Source organism: Macaca nemestrina, chromosome 2, assembly GCF_043159975.1.
Source record: "Macaca nemestrina isolate mMacNem1 chromosome 2, mMacNem.hap1, whole genome shotgun sequence".
In the NCBI taxonomy this organism is placed as follows: Eukaryota; Metazoa; Chordata; class Mammalia; order Primates; family Cercopithecidae; genus Macaca; species Macaca nemestrina.
In genome coordinates this window covers 190725521-190734706 of record NC_092126.1, presented here as the reverse complement: position 1 = coordinate 190734706, position 9186 = coordinate 190725521, and the positions used below count along the sequence as shown (strand labels likewise).

At 36.0% G+C, this 9186-nt stretch overlaps 1 pseudogene; it reads left to right on the top strand.

Moving 5' to 3' along the window:
- Positions 1–5822: 5822 nt before the first annotated feature.
- LOC105477412 (little elongation complex subunit 2 pseudogene) lies at positions 5823–8654 on the top strand (annotated as a pseudogene).
- Positions 8655–9186: the final 532 nt, after the last annotated feature.

Sequence of the window (9186 nt, the reverse complement as noted above, 5' to 3'; positions counted from 1 at the left end):
GCACAGTGGAAACTGAGAATGCAAAGGAAACAGGCTATTGGAACAATATATGTGCTCAAGAGAAATATGCACCTCCTCAGTATCATCAACAGCATGGTTGGGGCAAGTGAGTTTCTCATCGTATATGGAGTGGGAACCATTATAATAAAGGTCCACTCAAACAGGGACTTTGGTAACTTGAGTCACTTGAGTAACACTAATAATTTGAAGAACGTGCTCATGCATAAAACTTTTTTGTGTGATTTTACAAAGGTAAATCTATTAATGGTGAGAGAGATAGCTTACCGCAACAGAGATTAGGACAACTAGTTAGTATGATATTGTGAAATATATATTTGATCCTCATCTTCTTGTTTACAACTTCTGAAATCTCCAGAATCTTCAAAGTGATAAGTGTCATTTGTATGCTGATGAGATGATGAATGGCTGGCAATCCCTAGATAGATTTGGAATGGGAGCTGACCACCAGAAAAACCAAGGTGGGATTACAGGGTTGGAACTTTCAGCCCTACACCCCAACTATCAGGGAGGGGACATGGCGATGCTGAAGGATATGTTGATCACCAATGGCCAGTGATTTAATAAATTATGCCTATGAAATGTAGCTTCCATTGAAAACTCAAAAGAATTGGGTTTGGGGAATTTCAAGATAGCTGAACGTGTGTACGTTCCTAAAGCATGGCACACAAGGAGAATTATGGAATCTCCAAAGTCCTTCCTCCATACCTTTCTGTACGCATCTCTTCATCTATATCTTCTGTAATATTCTTTATAATAAACTTGTAAAAATAAACAAGCGTTTCCCTGAGTTCTGTGAGCTGCTCTTGCAAATTAATCGAACCTAAGGAAGGAACTGCGAGAACCTGGATTTACAGCCAGCCTGTCAGATGCACAGGTAAAGCAACCTGGGGCTTGTGATTGACATCAGAAGTAAGTGGTGGTCTTTGGGGCTGAGCCCTCAACCTGTAGGATCTGAACCTATGCCCGGGTAGATAGTGTCAGAATTGAATTGAATTGAACTGGAAGAAACCCAGCTCATATCTGTTGCAGAACTGATTGTTAGCTTAAGGTGTGGGAGTAAACCTCTGCACACCTGGTATCAGAAGCATGTTGTGAAAGTGTACTAGGAGAAACACTTTGTTTTTCTCTACTCTGTCAGCAACTGCAGAAACATGAATGAATGGAAATAATTTGCTGGGAGAGTAAGACCAGAATTTATGGTAGAAATAAAAGAACTTCCACGTAAAGATTGATATGATCATCTCTACAAAATTCAAATAAAGTTACAGTACATGAAAGCTAATTAAATATGGATTAGAGAACATAGAAGGAGTCAAATAGCTGTATTTTTTATATTGAAATAAACAAGCTCATGATAGTTTTGGCGATAGACAAAGATACCTAATCTCTCTGTGCCTCACTTTTCATATCAGTAATATAGTTATTTAGTACCTACAATTATTTGTAACAGTACCTGCCTTATAGGTCATTGTGTTAATCATATATCTATATCATATATATGTATACACACATATATATATATTCACTATAATACCAAGATAAATAAATACTGGCTGACTGGATGTGAAGTTAGGGTGGTTTTGTTGTTATTATTATAAAATGATGCTTTTTCTTAAATGCAATAGGGCATCACAAAGTGAATAATACTAACTACGTACATTTATCCAGCCCTTGCTATGTGCCAAGCCCTATCTCAACATTCTGTAACCATTACCTTGGTAAAGTGTATTCAGTGCACCTGTGACCCCAACTAATTATTTTGGAAATCAGTAAATGCCTTCGGTCATGAAGAGGCCTGGGTAAATATGAATAGATGAAAACACATCCATCTGATTTCCTTAAAAAAAAGCAGCTACAACGCACAGGGCTCCAGATAGTGCAGCAGAGGCATTTCCTCAAAGAAGCACTGTGCTTGGTGGACTCAAATGCCCTACAGAGAGCAATGCATTTCCAATAACTCAACCTCAGATCTGTCTCTCCTCAGTCATCTGTCTCTTTTTGTTATCTTTCTTTTGTGTGTTTCTGAATTCTTTTTCCATTTTACACACGCACACACCCTTTATGCCTACAGCAAACTATATTTCCTCCCATAGGAAACCTGGCTCTAATCCTAAGCCTCTCTTAAAATATACAAGTTCTCTTAAAGTTCTAAGACACAGTAAGGTCAAACATTTGATTGTCTGAATCACCCTTATTATCCAAGGTGTAATATTATAAGGTAATTGTAATAATAAAATCCTACACCATTCTAAATCATAGCTTGCCATGTGCCATTGGAAATAATAAACAAAATAGGATACATTTCCTAAATGACTCATTGGTTCAGTGTTTTTAGGCCACAAAAAAGACTGGTATAAAACTATTTAACTGTGGTGCCAAATGTAAATGACTATGATAGCAGTCACTGGTGACAAATGATACTGTCAATGCAATCCATGATAATTACTTTTGTATCTGTGAATGTATATAAGTTGATATTGACCTGACTTGAATACAAAAATCCCTTCTGCATCCTTCAGCTATAGTGGGAAGCAAGGCACATGAGCTACAAAAATTTGTTGATCCAAAGTATATTCTGAAATAATTACTTCAGATTTTATTGACCCTGGCCATTACTCAGTGTTCACTCTATGACTCCAACTGAAGCTTTTTCTTAGAATTCTCAATGAGGCCGCATTATTAAAACATGGTTTTAAGTTTCTTATCTTACAGGGTGATGCTATGAAAGGCATTAGTATAACAGATTAAGCAGGGCATGTCTTATAAAAGCAAATCACTAACCTTTCATGTCTACTTCTGCACTTTGTGTGCTACAATGCTCCCTAGATATTAAAAAACAGTGAATCAAATGGAGCCGTTCACTGCGAGGAAAGATCAATGTTTTTTTTAGCAGATTCCCACAGATAGCCAAAGAAACTCACTGAATACATTTTTATATGAAGCTCTTAAATATCAATACGAATCGTATGTATCCAAAGGAGAGGCTAAATCAAGAAAAACGTTAAGCAATGCTGACATTTAGGAGTTTTCCTGATGGCCATCATGAATAGAATTAGTATGCTACAAAATCAGTCACAAAGAAAGCCTAAATTTAGACTTTCTAAATTAAAAAAAAAATCTACTGGAATAATAAAAAATGCTAATATCATTCTTAGATGTTACATAAAGTGTACCCCACTAGCAACACCACCACCAAAAACAAAAAGACCTTTCAAATTTTCAAACACTTCCTCAGGTAGCAAATTATAGAAATGTTGTCATAATTTTCAAAAAGAACTAGGAATTCTTTTTGAGTTTAACATTGTGGATTGCTTCCTTTTATTTGAATATTTTCAATATGCCCATTTCATTATATCATATTCTTCTGAGAACAGATAATATTAAATCCTCTAATTCAGAGAGGGACTAAAATTCTATTCTTAGTCTCCATTATAATAGTGAAAACTTCTATAAATCTGTTGGATCCAGGATCTTAAAATTAAATATTTTACTTTACATTTCAGATGTTAATGATTACTTTCATAGAATTAATGTAATGTTTTTATTAGCAACTTGAAATTATGTGACTCTTTCAAAGACTCTTACATCATATTACAATTTTTATATATCTATAAAATCTTTTAGTAGTCAATTCAACAACCATTATGATGAAGCATACTGTATTTGCTACATTAAATCAACCTCTACTTTTAGAGAGGGTCATTCTCTATTCTTGAATGGTTCTTCCTAGTACGTGCATACCTCATTTTATTACACTTCAATTTATTATGCTTTGAAAATATTGCATTTGTTACAAATTGAAGGTCTGTGGCATCCTCGTGTCGAGAAAGTCTATGAGCACCACTTTTCAACAGCATGTACTCTCTTCATGTCTCCGTGTCACATTTTAGTAATTCTTGCAAATTTTTTAAATGTTTTCAATATTATTATATGTGTTATACTGATTTGTGATCAGTGATCTTTTTCTACTATTGTAAATGTTTTGGGTTCCCCATGAACGACATCCATGTTAAGATGACAAACATAATAAATGTTGTGCGTGTTCTGATTACTCTGCCAACCAGTTCTTCTCTCAACTCTCTCCTACTCCTTGGCCCTTGTTATTTCCTGACACAAAACTATATTGAAATTAGGCTAATTGATAACATTACAAAGATGCCTAACAGTTCAGGTGAAAGGAAGAATTGTACATCATTTACTTTAAATCAAAAGCTAAAAAAGATGAAGGTTAGTGAGGAAGTCATGTCATAAGTGGAGATAGGGTAAAAGCAAGGCTTTCAATGCCGGTAAGCCAAATTATGAATGCAAAGAAAAATTTCTTGAAGGAAATTAAAAGTGCTACTCCAATAAACACATGAATGATAAGAAAGCAAAACAGCCTTATTGCTGATGTAAATTTTTAGTGGACCAGATAGAAGATCAAAGCAGCCACAACATTCCCTTAAGCCAAAGCCTAATCCAGAGCAAGTCCTTAAATCTCTTCAATTCTATGAAGACTGAGAGAGATGAAAAGTTGCAGGAGAAAAGGCTGAAGCTAGCAGAGGTTGGTTCATGAGATTTAAGGGAAAAAGCTTTGTCCATAGCATAAAATTGCAAGAGAAGCAAAAAGTGCTGATGGAGAAACTATAGCAACTTGTCCTGAATACCTAACATAACTGATGAAAGTGGCTATGCTAAACAACAGAGTTTTCAATGGAGAAGAAACCACCTTGTTTTAGAAGAATGTCATCTAGGGCCTTCATAACTAGGGAAGAGAAATAACTGCCTGGCTTCAAAGCTTCAAAGGGAAGTCTGACTCTTATTAGAGGCCAATGCAGCTGATGACTTTAATGTGAAGCCAATGTTCATTTACTATTCTGACAATCCTAGGCCCTTAAGAACAATGCTAAATCTACTCTGCATGTGCTCTATAAATGAAACAAAGCCTGGATGACAACACATCTGTTTACAGCATGGTTTACTGAATATTTAAGCCCACTGTTGAGACATAGTGCTTAAAATAGAATTTTTTCAAACGATTCCTTTTCATTTACTATGCACCTGGTCACCAAGAGCTCTAGTGGAGATGTACAAGTAGACTAATGTTTTTGTGCCTCCTAACACATCTATTCTGCATGCAGCCCATGAGTCAAGAAATAATTTGACTTTCAGGTCTTATTATTTAATAAATATATTTTGTAAGGCTACAGCTGCCATAAATAGTAGTCACAGTGATTCCTCTGATAGACCTGAAAAATCATTTAAATCTGCAAAGTAAATTGGAAATCTCCTGGAAAGGATTCATTCTCCTAGATGCTTAAAAACATTTGTGATTCATTTAAGAAGGACAAATATCAACATTAACAGGAGCTTAGAAAAAGAGGATTCCAAACCTCATGGTTGACTTTGAGAAGTTCAAGACTTGAACCGAGGAAGTAACTACAGATCTGGTAAAAATGTCAAGGGAACTAGAATTAGAAGTGGAATCTGAAGATGTGACTGAACTACTACATCCTTGTGGTAAAACTTGAACAGATGAGGAGTTGCTTCTTATGAATAACCTAAATAAGTGGTTTCTTTGGAGATGAAATTTATTCCTAGGGAAAATGCTATGAACATTATCAAAACGACAACAAAAATTACATAATTTGGGCCACGTCCTTTAAATATGGCTTTCCCAGGTGCACGCGACAATGTGAGGAGCGGGGAGGAGCGTGTGTGGTATGTGGCCGCAGCCTGGGCAAGAGCCGCTGCGAACCATGAGTTGAGTAAATTCTGGAGGGATCCTACCTCCATTGAAGCCCTTGCAGCCAGGCAGCTGTGAACTGTGAGCTAGAGTGAAGCAGAAATCTAGGAAGATGAGCTCCAAGATGGTCATAAGTGAATCAGGACTGAATTGGGATATTTTCCTCAAAAATGGCCTTAAGACATTTTTCTCTTGAGAAAATTATAAAGACCATTCAGTGGCTCCAAGTGTAAAAGAACTGTTTTATCGAACAGAGCGAGCAGAGGAGTTATGTGGACTTGTTGATTAAATATGCAAAGATTCCTGCAAATTTCAAAGCTGTTGGAATGAATACAAATGACTTCTTGCACTCCTTGGATATGAAAAAAAAAAATGTGAATAAAGAAGTGACTGGGTTCCTAAAGTCTTTGCAGAATTCTGCAAGGAAATGTGCACAGGATTATAACATGCTTTCCAGTGATGTTTGTCTCTTCCCAGAGAAAATTTTAAGAGCTTGCATTGAACAAGTGAAAAAGTACCTAGAATTCTATACTCTCCACTAGGTCACCAGCTTAATGGTATTCCTCCCGTTCAAAGTAGAGATGGAATTAAAGTTAGAAAAAACTCTTTCTGCATTGGGCAGGGTAAAATATGTGAAAACAGTATTTCCCTCAATGCCTATAAAGTTGCAGCTCTCAAAAGATGATATATCTACCATTGAATTGCCAGAAGGAACAGCTGAAACTATGCATTATGATATTAGAAAATATCCAAATGCAGAGAAGCTTGTTTCAAGATACCACCCTCAGCTAGCTCTAACTAGTCAATCATTATTTACCTTATTAAATAATCACGGACCAACGTACAAGGAACAGTGGGGACATCCAGTATTGATTCAAGTAATACCAGTTGCAGGTTCAAAACCAGTTAAAGTAATATATATTAATTCACCACTTCCCCAAAATAAAGTAACTATGAGAGAGAGAAATCAAATCTTTCATGAAGTTCCGTTAAAATGTATGATACCCCAGAACACATCTGTTCCCGTATCTGCAGTCTTTATGGACAAACCCGAAGAGTTTATATCTGAAATGGACATGTCCCGTGAAGTCAATGAGTGCTGAAAAATTGAGACTCTTGAACACTTGCATCTGGATTTTGATGATGACGTCACAGAACTTGAAACTTTTGGAGTAACCACCACCAAAGCATCAAAGTCACCAATTCCAGCAAGAGCTTCCACAGTACCTAACATGACAGATGCTCCTGCAGCCCCCAAAACAGTAACTACACTTGCGGCAACAAGTGCACCAGACATTACTGCTAATTCTAGAAGTTTATCTCAGATGCTGATGGAACAATTGCAAAAGGAGAAACAACTGGTCACTGGTATGGATGGTGACCTTGAAGAGTGCAAAAATAAAGATAATCAGGGATTTGAATCATGTGGTGATAAGGTATCAAATTCTGACAAGTCTTTGAAGCAAGATAGTGACTTGAAAACATCTGATGCCTTACAGTTAGAAAATTCTTAGGAAATTGAAACTTCTAATAAAAATGATACAACTGTAGACATGGTACATGCTGATGGTGAAAGACCCAATGTTCTGGAAAACCTGGACAACTCAAAGGAAAAGACTGTTAGATCAGACGCAGCTAAAACTGAAGATACAGTTCTCTTCAACTGTGATACAGATGAGGAGTGTTTAATCATTGATATGGAGTGTAAAAATAATAGTGATGGAAAGACAGATGTTGTGGGTTCTAACTTCAGTCAGTCCAAATTCTTCCTCAGGACAGGCTTCTGTAGGAAACCAGACATACTGCTTGTAGGCCTGCAGAGTCATGTGTTTTGTAAAAAACTTATCAAGTGAGTATATAAAACACATGATCCAGCTGGAGAAATTTTAAAAATGCAGGATAATCTCTTAGAGCCAATTGCCAGAAAAGTACCCGAATTGTCCTTAATGAATTTAGAAAATTCTAAACAGTCTTCTGTTTCTCAGCAATTGTCTGTTCCTTCAGATAGCTCTAGTTGACCAAAATCTGGATGGCCTTCTGCATTTCAGAAGCCCAAAGGACGATTGCCCTATGAACTTCAGGACTATGTTGAAGATACATAGGAATACCTAGTTCCTCAAGAAGGAAGTTTTGTTTATAATTTATTTAGCCTGCAAGATCTGTTGTTTCTCATGTGCCGCAGTGTCCAGAGGATAGAGACAAGACCATGTTCTAAAAAAAAAAAAAAAAAAAAAAAAAAAACAGAAGAAAATCAGAAGACAATTTCCAGTTTATGTACTATCAAAAGTAGAGTATCAAGCTTGTTATGAACTTGAAGCTCTGATTGAAAGTGAACTTTGTCACTTATGAACTGAAAGTTTATTGCATTCCAACAGCTCATTTTATGTTGGGCATATCAATGCTTTTACTTCAAAGCTTTTTCTACTGGAATATATTACCTCAGAAGAATTAAAAGAAAAGTTTCAGCACTCAAGATTTCCAATTTATTTAACATCCTCCAACACATTCTAAAGAAATTAAGTAGCTTGCAGGAGAGTTCCTACTAGTTATATCATGCAGCAGAAGATTATTCACTCCTGATCTATAAGGTCTGTGATGGAAAAGTTACTAGGACAGCATACTATTTGTATAAAACCCATTGTGGCCTTCTTGTATCTTCCAGTCTCTCAGTTCCCTGGGTCCAATTAGATCCCAGCCTGTTATTACCATATCATATCCATCATGGAAGAATACCTTGTACTTTTCCACCTAAATCACTGGATATCACAACACAACAAAAGTTGGTGGAACCAGAATGCCTATACACAGCCACAGGATTCCAGTTTCCATAGAAGCCAAAAGCAGTTGCTTGCCTGATCAGCAAGTTGAAACTGAAGGAGTGTTTCCAAATAAAAGAAAAATAACTTGAGGACTGAACCATGGAAAATTAAATTAAAAAAACAGTTATAACAATGTTTAATTTAGAAAAGTTTGAGGGAAAACATAACTAACAGATCAGTAGGCAAGAGGAACATTTTTCCTGCAGTATTCTGAAGAGTTCTTAGAGTGCCTAGAAAAAATATGTTGGCTATGTGAAGGAATGCTTCAACTAAAATGGAATGTTATGCTTTTCCCCCTTAAAGTCCGAGGAGGATCTTGATATGTTTTAACATTACCATGGCAGGGAAATATATAAAGAAGAAAAATATTTTTACATTAAACCTTTTCTAAAAATTGTAAATAGAAAAATAATTTGCTTTTTTTAAAATCAAGAACAACACTGTTCTGATAGACTGACTCTGTTGAGACTGACTCAAAAGGTTGAATATTGCCAATGTTGAAGATAATTATGAGCATTGCAAACCTTGTTTCTGACCCATTTTGACAGTTTTTATATACTCCTTTAGAGTGATGAATGTTGCAAGTTAAAATTACATAACTTAGTTAAGAAAGCAGTGGAA